Consider the following 16,626-nt stretch of genomic DNA (forward strand, 5'->3'; position numbering starts at 1 on the left):
TTCCTGCTAACATGTAGGCAGAAACCATATTTAATGTGAGTTTTTTTATCTCTAGAGCCTAGGACAGTACTTGACACCCAGGAGTAAGTGCTGAATGATTTTTCTTTAATGAATGATAACTTTTCATTACAATATTTCTCTCAGCCAAAATAATTACCCAATAGGTATGTTTTACTAACCAATTCTTTATAAAAAGTTGAGTATCTTTGTAAAGGGTCTTTCTTTTTAGAGAGATCCTGTAAGGTCTCCATGCAGACATGAGGAATATAAAGACTTTACCTAATTCTGGCAGTTCATATGAATGAAAGGAAGAGGTATGGTGTGTTTATTCAGGCAAAACAATAATAATTGTCTGAAAAAGTTAACCTCATAATAATTTTTTAAAAGAGGAAAATAACAAAAGTCAACATTAATACACAATTAATGATAGAAGAGCATTCTGTTATCTTTCCTAAAGAAACTTATTCTTATTTTTTCCTGTGAGGAGATACAGGATCATCATGCTTGAATCCTAGATCAGCCATTTTCTAATTGGTGACCTTGGGTAAGTTACTTACTTTTTCTGTGCTTTGATTCTCTCATGTGTCCCATAGAGATTATAATAGTTCCAACTTTCTGGGGTCCTTGGAAGGATTAAATGAGAAGATATATTTGAAATATTTAGAAGACTGGACAGCCTCACATGTAGTAGATACTCAGTAAAGTTAGCTACTGTTATTATTCCTGAAACAACAATTTAGATAAACTTACCAATGAGCATTATTCATTAGAATCAAATGCCAAAGGAAACTTTTGAGCAAGTTAGTGCTTTACCATTTATGCATATTCTTTTTTCAAGGACTGAGAATATAACTTCACAGCACTGCATCAGATTAATTCTGCACAGAGAGAACTGACTACCCCATCATGCTCTGGACACAATGGCATAGTAGAAGCTATGATTCTTTCCTTCCCTGAACTCCTCATATATCTCTTGCCTCCTCTGCAAACTATAAATACCTGGGAGACAAAGATGGGCCTGATTTAATTCACCTCTGAATTCCAGAGCCTATCACAGTATCTGGCACTTTGTAAATGCTCACTAGATGTTTACTGAATGGATGATTAATCATCACCCCATTTTAGCTCTCTTTTGACTGTTCTCCTGAGCTCCAGAGGCACAGAACCATATACCAACAACATGTCTCCACTTGGATGTCCCAGCTACCTCACCTCACCAAGGTGATGCCTAGAGTGTTCCTCATTCTGCATTTCTGTCTTGGTGTCATGTAGCAGACACCTACAGCATGTGTTTTCCAAAGTATCACTGTTTCTTCACTGTCTCTGGAACTTGCATTTTTCTCTCCATTGCATTGCAAGTTTCCTTGTCTCTTTGTGCCCTTGCATTCTCCTGCCAGAGTATTCTTTCTAATATGCAGAGCTAACTGCAATGCTTCTTTGTATAAAATCTTCCAATGTCATTCCAAGGAGTTTGGCTGAAATTTTAATTCTTTAGTATGGCATCGTAGGCACTTACTTTTTCTCCTCTCTATATCTAGCGTCCTCTTTCCCACACTCCAGCTCACCCAGACATTTGGGTGACTTGCAGTCTCTGAACAGGTCCTCTACTTTCACAGGTTCAAGATTTTTATATATGCTGTTGTCACTGCTGGGGGCATTCTCCCCTTCCCCTTACCTGGTCATCTCTAAAGTTCTGTATCGTCTCCTGTGGGAAACATTTTCTACTCTCTCCATTTGGATTCCATTTCCCGTGTGCTCACCTCTAACACATTCCCAGTTGTATAACTGTCTTTTTACTTCCCTGCACCCAGTGTTAGACTGAATTCTTGAGGTCAGAATGAAAAGAACACTAAATGGGGAGTCAAAAGAAGTAGCCTCTACTCTCAGCTTTGCTGTCAACTCTCATCTTACTATAGACAAATTATGAATGATGCTGGACCTTGGCTTTTATTGTATTTATTACAGTGTTCACCTAGATTATCTTTACATGGAATTGCAATAATTCCATAGGGAATACTTAAAAAATACATTTATGATTTTTTTTTTTTTTTCGGTACGTGGGCCTCTCACTGCTGTGGCCTCTCCCGTTGTGGAGCACAGGCTCTGGACGCGCAGGCTCAGCAGCCATGGCTCATCGGCCCAGCCGCTCTGCAGCATGTGGGATCTTCCCGGACCAGGGCACGAACCCGTGTCCCCTGCATCAGCAGGCGGACTCTCAACCACTGCGCCACCAGGGAAGCCCTATGATATTTTTTATTCTATTCGTTTCTGCAAAGGCTGATTTCTGTAAGGCAAAGCCACCCGGGCAATCCTTATTGACTGTTAGTCACAACTGACAAGGAGACCAAGACCCAGCAACTCAGAGCAAAGCAATGTAGTCAGAAACATTCTTCTGCTCTCTGCCATATAATTTTCACCAACTAAAATAAGTATTGTAAAGGCCAAAACCAAACCAAACAAAAACAACCAAGAGCCTTATAATATATGAGCGTAAGGTACAAACAGGCAAAGCCAAGAAAGGAAGCTAGATACAGGCAGAAATTTATCAGGAAGTGCCTGTATGATAATTTAGGGATTAAGAGCAATACTTTTAAAGACAGACTTCCTGGGTTCAAATCCTAACTCTTTTATTTATTAGCTGTAACATATGGACAAGTTCTGAGCCTCATTTTCCTTGCTTATCAAATAGGGATAATAATAATAAAACATACCACATAGTGATGTTGTGAGGATTAAATAAATTAATTCATATGAAGTGTTTATAAAATGCCTGGTGTGCCAGTAATTTATGAAGCTATAGGTATTAAGAGGAAATAAAGGACAATAACTTAATCAAACCATAAAATGCAGCCACTACATTTCAAAACAAAAAGCCAAACATGGTTTTCTGAAGAATTAATCTATTTAATCAGAGATTATTAGATAATACTGATTGAAATATTGACCAGAATCATCATTAATGTTGGCATTCTGCATAGCCTTCCAGTAGTTATATGTTTGCCATAAGCTACATTACAGAAGAGTGTAATATTTGGAAAACAAAAAAAGAAGAACCCTTAAGATAAGTATCACTGACCAAGAATTGAAACCTTACTTCTGCACCAAGCCTTTTGAATTTAGTTGGATAGTAATCACTTTATGTATGATCAGAATTAAAAATACATTTACATTAATAAAAATACCTATAACCTGCTGGAATTATATTAAATGTTCATAACAGAAAATTGTTCAAATAAAAACAAAATCAAACTAAACTTTTCAGCAATGTATTAACTTAGACTTATTGCAAAATACCTTATGGCCTATCATGAAAAAATCTTGGAAAACAACATTCTGAGTCGGTGACAGATAAAAGTTGGGGTCAGTTTTACATTAAAAACATACACCTGGTTGGTTTAAGAATCTACTTGAGGTATTTGACAATAATCTCCTGGATCGTAGGACCATCAACTCTGTATTGAACATTGATCCCAATGGACTAGAAATGAACATCATTTCAGCTGTGTACATACCTTGGCCTGAACATGGACATTGAACCATTAACCAGTTTTCCATACAAATATTTTTTGTAAGATTTGGACATCAAATAAAGTCCAACATGTTTCAATTGAAACAGTCATATGGTATCTCTAGAGTAATAGTTTGGCAAATACAAATGTAAGTATTGAACACATATGCTAGAAAGGCAATAGGCATTTTCTTGGAGCTAAGGATATGAGTTTTAATTCAAAACTGAGTTCAATTTAGGCAGTTTATTTATTCATTTATTTTAATGAGTCAGTAAGGACAAGAGTTATATTTTATGTAGCCAATAAATCTTATCCTTCAAAACCAAGCCAAAGACACTCAAAAAGATTTTGGCAGGAACCTAAGAACCACTGGTATGGTAGTCTCTCAAGACTCAAACCAAATAACATATGATGAAAGTTCAAACTCAGTCTGGAGAATATTTTCAAGTTTGGTTTTATTCAGGATGAACTTTCTTTTTTTTTTTTTTTTTTTTTTGCGGTACACGGGCCTCTCACTGCCATGGCCTCTCCCGTTGCGGAGCACAGGCTCTGGACGCGCAGGCCCAGCGGCCATGGCTCACGGGCCCAGCCGCTCCGCGGCATGTGGGATCTTCCCGGACCAGGGCACGAAACCATGTCCCCTGCATCGGCAGGCGGACTCTCAACCACTGCGCCACCAGGGAAGCCCGCTCTGCCCATTTTTAATTAGCTTTTTTTCGTTGTTGTTGAGTTTTATGAGTTCTTTATATATTTTGGATATTAATCCCTTATCGTAGATATATATATATATATATATATATATATATATATATATATATATATATTTTTTTTTTTTTTACCACAAAAAGAAATACTTTAAAAGTTCATCCTGGGCTTCCTTGGTGGCGCAGTGGTTGAGAGTCCACCTGCTGATGCAGGGGACACGGGTTCGTGCCCCGGTCTGGGAAGATCCCACATGCCGCAGAGCGGCTGGGCCCGTGAGCCATGGCCGCTGGGCCTGCGTGTCCGGAGCCTGTGCTCCGCAACGAGAGAGGCCACGGCAGTGACAGGCCTGCGTACTGCAAAAAAAAAAAAAAAAAAAAAAAAAGGCAGAGGGCCTGAACAGACATTTTCCAAAAGAAGACATACAGGTGGCCAACGGGCATATGAAAATATGTTCAACCTTGTTAATCATTAGGGAAATGCAAATCAAAACCACAATGAGATATCACCTCATGACCATTAGAATGGCTATTATAAAAAAGGCAAGGGGGCTTCCCTGGTGGCGCAGTGGTTGAGAGTCCGCCTGCCGATGCAGGGGACGCGGGTTCGTGCCCCGGTCTGGGAGGATCCCACGTGCCGCGGAGCGGCTGGGCCCGTGAGCCATGGCTGCTGAGCCTGGGCGTCCGGAGCCTGTGCTCTGTAACGGGAGTGGCCACAACAGTGAGAGGCCCGCGTACCACCAAAAAAAAAAAAAAAAAAAAAAAAAAAAAAAAAAAAGGCAAGGAATAACAATGTTGGAAAGGATGTAGAGAAAAGGGAACCCTCACACACTGTTGAGGGGAGTGTAAATAGGTATAGCCACAATGGAAAACAGTATGGAGACCCTCAAAAAATTAAGAATAGAACTACCATATGATCCATCTATCCCACTTCTGGATATTTATCTAAAGAAAATGAAAACACCAATTCAAAAAGATACATGCACCCTTATATTCATTACAGAATTATTAATAATAGCCAAGATATGGAAACAACCTAAGTGTTGATCAATGGATGGAGGAATAAAGAAGATGTGGTACATATATACAATGGAATTCTACTCAGCCATAAAAAAGATGAAATCTTGCCATTTGTAACAACATGGATGGACCTTGAGTGTATTGTGTTAAGTGAAATAAGTCAGACAGAGAAAGACAAATACCATATGATTTCACTCATATGTGTATTATAAAAAACAAACAGAAAACCAAAATAAATGAATTAGCCAAACCAAACCAAAACATGTGGGTACAGAGAATAGAGTAGTGGTTACTGAAGAAGGGGTAGGGGAGGAGGGAAAAATGGATAAATGGGATCAACTGTATGGTAATGGGTAGAAACTAAATTTTTGGTGGTGAGCATGCTGTAGTGTATACAGAAGTAGAAATATAATGTTGTCCACATGAAACCTATATGATGTTATAGACTAATGTCACCTCAATAAAACATAAATAAAATTGAAACAAATAGAAACATATCAATTTTTAAAAAGGGCAAGACTAAGCTATAGTTTTTAGACATGCCTAATTGGATAATAAAACCACAAACATATGCAAGGAAGGATTACTATAAAAAGTAAGGATAGTGGTTACTTTTAAAGGGAAGGAGTATGTTAAGGGGAAATTACAGGGGTTGGCTGACAAAGTTGTATTTCTTGATCTGTTTAGTAGTTAGGACTGTGTTTACTTTATTATAATGCACTAAGATGTACATTTGCTCTGTGTGGTTTTCTTTGTATGTATTTTACTTTACAATAAAAAGATTTAAAAGTAAAAAACAAAACAAAAAACAACTATGAGATGTTTTTACTCATAAGATTGAAAAAGAATAAAATAATTGACATTAACTCATATTAGCTGGAGGTGCAACCTTTGTGGATGTCAGTCTGGCAATGGGTATTATCATTTAGAATGCATATAACCAGTTACTCAGCAATTCCCCTTCTAAAAATTTTTTTTTAATTGTGCAAAAATTTATGTACCAAATATTTACTACGGGAGAAAAGAAAAAATTGGACAAACGAATTGAAGAAAAATTTTTGGTGTCTTGCTTTTGCCTGAATATTATCATTATATACATGGCAGAACTAAATTGATCATTTCATCTGTGGTATATAATCACAAATTTTGCACAGTGACATAGTAGATTAAATTTACCAATAAAGTAACAAATTTACCACCACCAACATAATGAATTTCTTTTCCACACTAAAAAATGTGCTTTTACTGTGAAATGTTAAAAAATATCTCTACAGGAAGGAAAAAATGAGATTAAAAATAAAGATAAAACAGAAAAAATGAAAAACGGAAGGTTATCAGGCAACTCATCTTAACAAACTTTTTGGGTTTCATTGTGGGCCTTTGAAAAGGTTGACTTTTACAGCTTTTTACCCAGAGCTTGCAAACCTTAGCACTTAACACACTTTGTCAGAATCCTGTTTAGCAGATATTATGAAACTAGCATGGAAGGAAAAGATGTGCAGCATAATTGATGTTGAGCATTTTCCAGAAGTTTCTAGTAAAAAGTGACCTGAGGTGGTCGACGCAGGCTCATAATTTTGAGGGTCTTCCCAGTCAGGCAAGCACGCAGTGGGGTGGTGGAGGAACAGCTTCCCAGTTGCTGCTAACAGACTATGGAGGCTGGAGCATGTTCAAGGACCTCAGCTCCATCCTTAACGTCATCTGACTTATGCCAGGTGACACTGTCCCTCCCCCATTTGCATATGCTCTTCACAAAGCATTCTTCCCCATGTTTACGGTTGTTCTCGATAGACTTTTCCTTATATTCAACCTGCCTAAAAATGCTGGATGAGACAGATGGACAAAAGACATGATGTAAAGCTTTTCCTTCCAGATCTTCCCGCAAATCCAGGCCTGCATCCACCCTACTCAATTCTCCACACCCCACCTCAGTCCAACTCTCCTGAGGGGTGGCTCTGCAGAATCACCTACTCCTATACAGAATCAATATGTGATTATGCAAATTGCTATTTGAACAACCTGACAAAGGTCAGTAAAGAATACAAGGGCTTCCCTGGTGGCGCAGGGCTTCCCTGGTGGCGCAGTGGTTGAGAGTCCGCCTGCCGATGCAGGGGACGCAGGTTCGTGCCCCGGTCCGGGAAGGTCCCACATGCCGCAGAGCGGCTGGGCCCGTGCGCCATGGCCGCTGAACCTGCGCGTCCGGAGCCTGTGCTGCGCAACGGGGGAGGCCACAGCGGTGAGAGGCCTGCGTACCACAAAAAAAAAAAAAAAAAAAAAAAAGAATACAAAAAATATTAAGCTAATATTTAAATGGGTAGAAATCATATTAGGTACTTTGGTTTCAATTATTCACCACAGGAAAACTTCCATCAGAAGAGGAGTTTACAACATAACAGGCACAGAGAAAAACAAGTGTCAGAGGAAATGACTAACAGAAAAAAAAAAACAAGAAACACTGGGAAGGATTGACCCACATTGTTCAGTTTAATTTGCAGTTCTAAATTTAATTTTGTGTATTTGCAGCTTTAGGGAAAAAATAATATTCAACAGTATTTATACCAGCCTTTACATTTCAAATTCATCAATCTAATTAAACAATGAAGTAACTAGAAGTTCTAAAATTGCAGGGAATATTCCATTACACATCTTTCTTTATCCTGAAGAATCTTCTCTTTGTTCAGAGTCGTTGTAAACCAAAACTTTCCGAAGCATTTTGGAGTAGTTGTAAGAGCATTAGGCTTGTAATCAACAGCACTGAGTCTGAGTACTAGGACCGCTACCTGATAGCTGTTTGATTTTGGGTAAATTGCTTAATCTCTGTAAGGCTTAATTTTCTCATCTGTGCAATGGGTCTGATGTATTACAGACTTGCTGTGTGCCTTAAACAGCCCTACAACTCTCACGATTATGAAATAAGCATACCAAATACTTGAACTGATTGCAATATTCTCACTTTCAATTTTTATGGAAATTATTTTCCAAATCTATATATCATAAAAATATTATTCAGTAGTTAGAATACTTGATTTTCTGTCTCATACCTTGCATAGCCTCTGTTTCCTCAAGATTCTCTCCACTCTTTTTCTTTTAAAGACAGAGGAGTTGGTGGTGGGCAGAGGTGGTTGAGAAAGAATAAGGCAACCAGGGCTCTAATGCTTTCTCTGCTGGCTTTTGACCAATCCCCTTTTTTCTGCCCTGAATCTCAAGTTCACTTTTGTGGGTCCCGGGATCCTAGGGTCTCGTGGGTTCTTCAGGGTTATTGGGATGGCATCCCCTCAGTATATGTCCTCCTCCCCACCTTTAGGGAAACTTGGGTCATTACTTGACTACATGGATTGAATCAAGTGCCCCTCCCCCAACTTGCTTCCTGTCTGCCACAATATTTTTTGAAATGTTTCCTATATGCTTGACTCCTCCCCTTTTTCTTGTCCTTTCTGACTATACCTTCTGTATACTTGCGCTGTCTTTTTAGTCGGGCTTGGGGATATTCACAAGTGTTGTTAATATGTCATGCTTAACCAGCTGTTTGAAAGAACAAGTCTGGAAATTGAAACGATAGGATTCAAACTAGACGTGAATAATGGAAAAGAGAAAAAATTTAAAACTTCAGGTAAAGGATGTATAAGAATTTTGATTTTTCAGTTTCTGAAAAGGCGATCAATCCATACATTTAATTTGAGCACATCCACTATACAACTTTTAAGACAATGCACGAAAAAGCTTCAACACTTGTTTTTTTTTTTTTTTTTTTTTTTTTTTTTTTTTTTTTTTGTGGTATGCGGGCCTCTCACTGTTGTGGCCTCTCCCGTTGCGGAGCACAGGCTCCGGATGCGCAGGCTCAGCAGCCATGGCTCACGGGCCCAGCCGCTCCGCGGCATATGGGATCCTCCCAGACCGGGGCACGAACCCGTATCCCCTGCATCGGCAGGCGGACTCTCAACCACTGCGCCACCAGGGAGGCCCAACACTTGTTTTTTAAACGTTTCTTTCTTTTGTGGTGGTGGTGTGGCAGTGGGTCTGGTGGTGGTGGGACACATTTCTTTTAAAAGCACATTTTTCAGGAGTTTTGCTATCCTGATTCTTTGAATTTATAAATAGGGCTTAATGAATAGGATCCAAAGAATGAGAACTAAAACTAAACACTCAACTAGCTTAAGTTCAAACTTCACTTTTTGAAGTTCATAGGGTGTTAAAAGATGCCTTTGACTTCGGTAAAAGATAAAAGATGGCTTTGATTTTTTTTTTTTAAAGAATGTAATACTTTGCATCTGCTAAAACTGATAAAATGAACCATGAACAGCGACTTAATCTTGGTAGCTGATATTCATCTGAGCACAGTTTTGCTCGAGCTGTGTAACTGAAGAGACTTTGCTCTTGTCCAGAGCACACTTCTCTCATCTGCTGTTTTAAAATGGAAAACAAGTAGAAAGTTAAAATTGAGGTAGGATTACCACTACATTCAAAGAAATAAAATAAAAGACAAAGATCTGATTCTGAACACTTACAAAAACATAGTAGCATATTAACATGAAGTTTAAGTCAATATAACATAGCTTCATATGAATTTCTATTTATTTGTAGAAAAGAAACCTGGCTTTTCAAACTGAGCCTCACCAAATGTCTGCAGTTAGCAAGTCTCCATTAATTTAAGATCTGCTCCTTACTCTGGGCTTTTGGGAAATGGAATTAGGTCACTCAATATTTCATGAACCACTAAAAACCCAAAATATAATTTATTAGAATATACTAAAAATACACTTGCCAAATAAATCACAAAATTGCTGTCAGTTGTTTAGCAAATCTTTCCAAGTGTTGCATCAAATTATAGAGAACTGGGTCCTTTTAACAAATAACATAACCAGTAGAGGGATAAATTTGCATGGGAAAGGGAATACTTGCACCTGTCTATCAAAGCATCTTTTATCTAAGATAGAGATGGAAACCTGAAAATTGTCTTACAAGGTTTTTTCTTTTAATGTTCTTACCAGACACCCAAAAGCACATGTTATATAAAAAAAAAATCTTTACAGGAGACATCTAATAGTGCTGGTACCAGTGTTCAATACATGTTGGTTGTGTGAATGTCAGTTGAGTGATAATCTCATGTTAATTACTCATTTCTTTGTGCTTTTCATTCCTTGGTTAAACACAAGTATTTGATTGAGGCAGTTGCTCTCTTTGAAAGAAATAGAACTTTGAGAGGAAAACAAATGGATTTTGAAAAGGAAGTGAATAGCCAAATGGTCAAAACCACCCTTGCAAGCAATTAAACAAAAATGCTGTGATCACAGCACCATGGTGTCTGACATTGTTACATGGGACATAGGGACCGTTTTAACATTTAGGAAGCATTCAATTCTTTTCAGAATCACATTTATCTATCTTCTTTCAGTTGTGACATCAGTCTACAGATGTCAAATTTTTACCATTTATATAAATTCTTCAAAACCCCAGGCCTTAGAGACAATTCTGGATCTTTTCCTCCAGACTATGGTATTTCATCCTAATTGAGGCCTGTAGCTTCCCATGAGCTATTGAAACTGTTTATATTAACAAGATGTACATACTGCCAGGAAACATACCATTTCCAGCCTTTGTGGACTAAGTTCCAGCATTTAACAACTGATGTTTTCTCTCCACATGGCTCAGGCTCATGAAGCGCCAAAGTAGTCACGTAGCAAAACTGTATCTTGGAGGCCAGAAAAAATTTTTTAGCATAACTTTGTTTATTGTTTTCTGGATCTTTCTGTTCCTTCGCTATAGATGAAAACTGCTTCTCCTTTGCTTATAAAAACTGTATTTATGTTTATATTCTTGTATAAGTCTGTGCTCCAAGGATTGAAGCTTCATCTAATTTCTGTATTCATCACTTAGAATCCTCCTTTCACTGGAGCTGTTTCCCCTGTAGACACAGGGCAGCAGATGTTAGTTGTGTCAGCAAAACCAAGATTTCCTGATTTCCTTCGTTCTAAGCAATTTCCTCACCTTGCATTACAGGCCAGTCTGAAAGATTCTGTTAGAAATCCTACATGTTTCATACAAAGGCATGCAAAATCAATTTCTAGAATGAAATGGAAAAAAAAACCAAAACAAAAACATGCTTAAGAGAAAGAATTTAGATCAGAAGTTTGCTTGATATGTATGGCCAGGCTAAAGATAGTTAAATAATCCTAAGAAATAGTATCAGCAAATTATAGAAGCCTGATAGAGTAAGAAATATAAATAACAAACAAACAAATACATAAGTAACATACACAGAAATATTTTAAAAATTTATTTAATTAATATAAAACTGTATTTCTAATATATTTATAAATACATTTATATTTATATTAAATAATACTATAATAGAAATATATTTATTATAATATATATTTATTATATATTTCATTCTAGTGATGTACTTATGAGACCATATAATGCAGTGATTAATAGCAAAGACTCTGAAGGCACTCTAGCTGGCTAAAATATTGGCTCTGCTGCTTTCAGAATTTGACAAATTAAAACATTAGTACTAGGTACATGATTAGCACAAATAATCAGTGTTTGCTGTTATTAGTCCTTTGTAGAGTCCTGGAAATTTTTGGATACATTCTTCTCCAAAATCTTGTTTTGATAGATTTCATGAGAAAAACACACCTCTCTGCATTAATATGTTTTCAAAATATGTAAAAAATCCAAATATGCAAATCATTTTAATAGATACAGCTTGGCTGCTTGCTTCTCGATAAGTTCTAGGAAAGGGTTTACTGTCACCAAAAAATTCTCCCGAAATTACACTCCTGTCTGCATTACTTTAGTGCCTATAAATAGGAAATCCATCCTGCGATTATCAGAGAGGGTGACCTACCTTTGATCTGAGTATCTTGTCTTTGCTGCTAGATTAGAAGACAAAATAGCTTATGTCCTTGTAACCCTCAGTCCAGAACTTTGTGTCCTTTTGGACTTAGTTTTCATGTAAGACAGAGAAATGTCTTCAGGGGAAAATTATATTATTGAACAATAGAGCAGAAAGTGACTTTGGAGGTCACGGGGCCTACTCTTACTTTCCTAGAACTGACATTCTGAGAGGAGGTGAACTGCTTTGTGTTTACATGACAGGGTGAAGGCAGAGGTGAGATTTAATGCATCGTCCTTCCTCTTACAGTGTGTGTTGTGATGATACAGAGGGGACAGGAATTAAATCTGGAAAAATCTTGAAAAACAATTTAACTTACTATGTTTTAATGCTTATTGTCCCCATTCTTGACAAAAGAGTAAACATGCAATCTCATGAATAAGATTCAAATGTTTGAGAAATTTTACATCTAGAAATACTTTCATGACAAGCCCTAGTCAGTTATGTAACCACAGTCAAGTTATGTAACTATTTGTGATGTTCTTTTGTGGGCATTAAATGAAGTAATACATGGCAAGCCCTTTGTTCAATGCCGGCCCGCAGGAAGCAATGAACAAATATTAGCTATTTTTATTACTATTATTCGCTTGTATCTGGGAATCCTCTTTCCGCCAAAAGGCTAGGCAGTAAAACATTTACTCACATTCTTGGCGATAATTACTGTATTATTCTTCACAGTACCTAAAGAGCCAGGTAAGAAAAATAGTGCTATCACTGTGGAAATCTGGGAAAACACAGACGCTAAAAATTTGCAAGCACATTTCAATTACCCAAATAGGTTAAGGAGGAGAAAAAGAAACATTCTTCATTTCCTGCCTTCTCAATCCCAGGTTTAAATACTTTAGTTTTAGATGTTTTTAGTTTCTCAAATAACTGACTGTGAAAAGGAAATTGTTCGATTAAGTAAAATATACCCAAAAGCTTTAGAAGCTGAGAAGGAAGCTCTGTGGTCTTCTTCTGGAGACTTCCTTCTTTTTCCATCAACAGTGCAGCTAGAAAAGTAGAAATGGGTTTGGTTGAACACTTCCCCTTTACCAAAATAAATAAAGAGGAACTAATATGTGAGCTATTTTTAAAATATTATATTTATTTTTCCATTATTAAAGAAATATGTAATAACCAGTAATATTTATCAAGCAGAAACCACTTGCCAAGCAATGCAGAGTGACTTGAATATATTAACCTGTTTAATCCTTTCAACTCTGAGAAATAAGAATTATTTTATTTTATTTTATTTTTTTGCGGTACGCGGGCCTCTCACTGTTGCGGCCTCTCCCGTTGCGGAGCACAGGCTCCGGACACGCAGGCTCAGCGGCCATGGCTCACGGGCCCAGCTGCTCCATGGCATGTGGGATCTTCCCGGACCGCGGCACGAACCCGCGTCCCCTGCATCGGCAGGCGGACTCTCAACCACTGCGCCACCAGGGAAGCCCAAGAATGATTTTTATATCACTGTTTTATAGAGGAGGAAACTGACGCTGAGGGATCTGCCTAAGGTTCCAGAGCTGGAAAGAAGTAGGGCTGGGATTCCAAGTCCAGGGCTCCAGCCGGCAGTACTCCAGACCTGAAGTCTCATTAGTACTTTGTATGACCACACTACTACCGAGGTTGGAGAATAAGGAAAACAAGAATAAAATTGGACTCTGAGTTAATGTTGGGTTTCGAACAGCAGTTGGGAACTTGTGAATTACGTCACAGTTGTAAGAGTTTTCCAACATAGGAACCGCTAGAGAAAAGGAAGATATATTCAATCAAATTGTAATAGCCCTTCCAGGGACTGTGTGGACATTGTGTAACAAATTGTCACATTTATTCACAGTTATTTCTCATATGGTCCAATCTGGACACACAGGGTCCAATCTGGATGCACAGGGTGTCCATGAAGGGCACGTGGCTTGAAGAAATAACTGCCCCGCGGGGAGAGTGTGAGATGGTGACCCACACGGGGTTTTCACCCTGCATTTCTCACCTTTCTCTTCCCTGCATTCAAACAGAGAGTTGTCTCCGTGCATGTTTCCTTGGGAGAGGATGAAGCAGCATGAAAAATAAAAGTGGCCCAGCAACTGCTTTTCTTCCTGGCTCTTCGTCCCAAAACCTAACCACCGAGAGGGCAAGAATCCGTCAGCATAGGCTTGAAGGAAATCAATCCTCCCTTCAGACAATTGCTAATGATATTAACAATCGCTAACACTCACAGATCTCTATGCATTAGACACCTCTTGAAGCACATATGTATGTACTCATGAAATGCTCTCAAAACCCTATGAGGGAGCTTCCCTGCTGGCGCAGTGGTTGAGAGTCCGCCTGCCGATGCAGGGGACACGGGTTCGTGCCCTGGTCCAGGAAGATCCCACATGCCGCGGAGCGGCTGGGCCCGTGAGCCATGGCCGCTGGGCCTGCGCGTCCGGAGGCTGTGCTCCGCAACGGGAGAGGCCACAACAGGGAGAGGCCCGCAAAACCCTATGAGGGAGTTACTACTAATATCGTAAGAATGCTCCATGCCAGCGAGGACTTTTGTCTGCTTTTGTTTACTGCTTTACCTCTATTATCCAGAACAGTACTTGGCAAAGATTAGGTACTCAATAAATATTTGTTGTGGAGGAAATCTGCATCTAAAGATGAAGGAATCGAGGCACAGACAGGTTAATAACGTGCCCAAAGTACCACAGCTGGTAGTAGGCTAGGAGATTCTTCAGTATCCCCACCTGGGTTGGGGATAGAAAGAGAGGGAGGGAAATGTGTGGTTCCTGAGCAGAGGGATGCTAGGACCCTACTGTGTTGCCCAGGAGGTGGCAAGACCACATTGAAGGGATAGTTGTGTTGGGTGGTGGGCAGCTGGAACCTTAGGCAGCATTGTTGGTGACTGAACTGCCGCATTGGAGCAGAATGAGGATAGGGAAGCACCAGAAGCAGCAGGGTGCTGCTGGTACGAAAGCCACACACACAAAGCCAGCAGGCAGGCTCCAGGACAGCCCGTGTTGATCAATGACCAAGGATCAAATGGCCACCCCTCCCCTGACGGATGATTTGTTTTCCACCAGCCAAGCAGAATGGGTTGTAAAGCAGAGAATTGTTACAGAAAATGAGGAAAGTGCTATTTTTTTTGCATATCTGATATTTTTTCCACCGAAGCATTATGTAGGGAAAGAGTATTAAATGTGTCATCAGAAGGCCTAGGCTTTAATCCTAGCTTATCCCATCCCAAATTCCTGGCCAATTTATCTAATTTCCTTGTATCTTGTATCTCTGTTTCCTTATCTTTAAAATGGGGATTAAAGATAATCGAGGTGAGGACAGAAAGTCTTTTTTAAAGGGTAAGTTAAAACTCAGTGAAAGATAACAAATACAGTGTGTTCATTTTGTATAGCTTCCATTCCATTTGCACTTGATTTTGAGTTACATGTATCTTTTTGGCAGGTAAGGGGCTGTACTTATGTCTTCAAAATTAGACTTTTTACATACTAATATATTTAAGTTCATTTCTTATATTTACAATAAATGGATGAAAAGACACTTTTCAAAGTTTAAAGCCCTTAGAAGAGGAAATATTACGTGATTTATAGGTTGCTATTCTTGCCTATGAGTTGTAGCTGGAATTAGTTCCTGCACTAAGGACTGAAAACATAAATTTCTAAAACATTTAGGCCTTTGTTACTAATCTGTATCGGATTATCAGCAAGATGTAGGGGAATCTTCCCCTCCAGGTTTACTTTAAACCACATGATCCTGAAAACCAAGCGAAGGGCTCATGTGCCCACAGCACAGAAAGCCAAACGCTGACAGTGGAATTTGCATCAGAGGAAGGATTTATTGCAGGGCACCAAGCAAGGGAGTGGGAGACAAGCCTCAGATCTCTCCAACTTGGTCTTTGGGTTAGGGGTTGTATTTTTTAAGGGGAAGAACAAAAAGGCTGGGATTAATAATTAATTAATAATTTTGATGAATTATTTTATAATAATTATAATGAATGCCATTTCTGTGGCTTTTTTTTTTTTTTCTGTGGTACGTGGGCCTCTCACTGCTGTGGCCTCTCCCGTTGTGGAGCACAGGCTCCGGACGCGCAGGCTCAGTGGCCATAGCTCACGGGCCCAGCCACTCCACGGCATGTGGGATCCTCCCAGGCCGGGGCACGAACCCGTGTCCCCTGCATCGGCAGGCGGACTCTCAACCACTGCACCACCAGGGAAACCCTGTGGCATTTTTTAATCGTAGTTTTGGGAGTCATAGGATGTGTCTGGCCAGGTGGTCCATGCTCGGGGGTCTGTTAGCTCACCTTGCCCTTGAAAAACAACCTTTGTTTATACGTTAATGATGATATCTACAATAGCCATTTTAGTACATTCATGATGTTATTGACAACAGCAATCTTAGTCATCTGACTCCGGTTGATGAGTGTTCTGTTAGGACAGCATTGAGGTCAGGGGGTCCAGAAGGGGAATACAGTTTTGGATTGAGAAATTAATTACAAACTCAGTCAAGGAACTTGTTTTTAGGCAGA

The sequence above is a fragment of the Hyperoodon ampullatus genome, assembly GCF_949752795.1.
Source record: "Hyperoodon ampullatus genome assembly, chromosome: 1".
NCBI lineage: Eukaryota > Metazoa > Chordata > Mammalia > Artiodactyla > Ziphiidae > Hyperoodon > Hyperoodon ampullatus.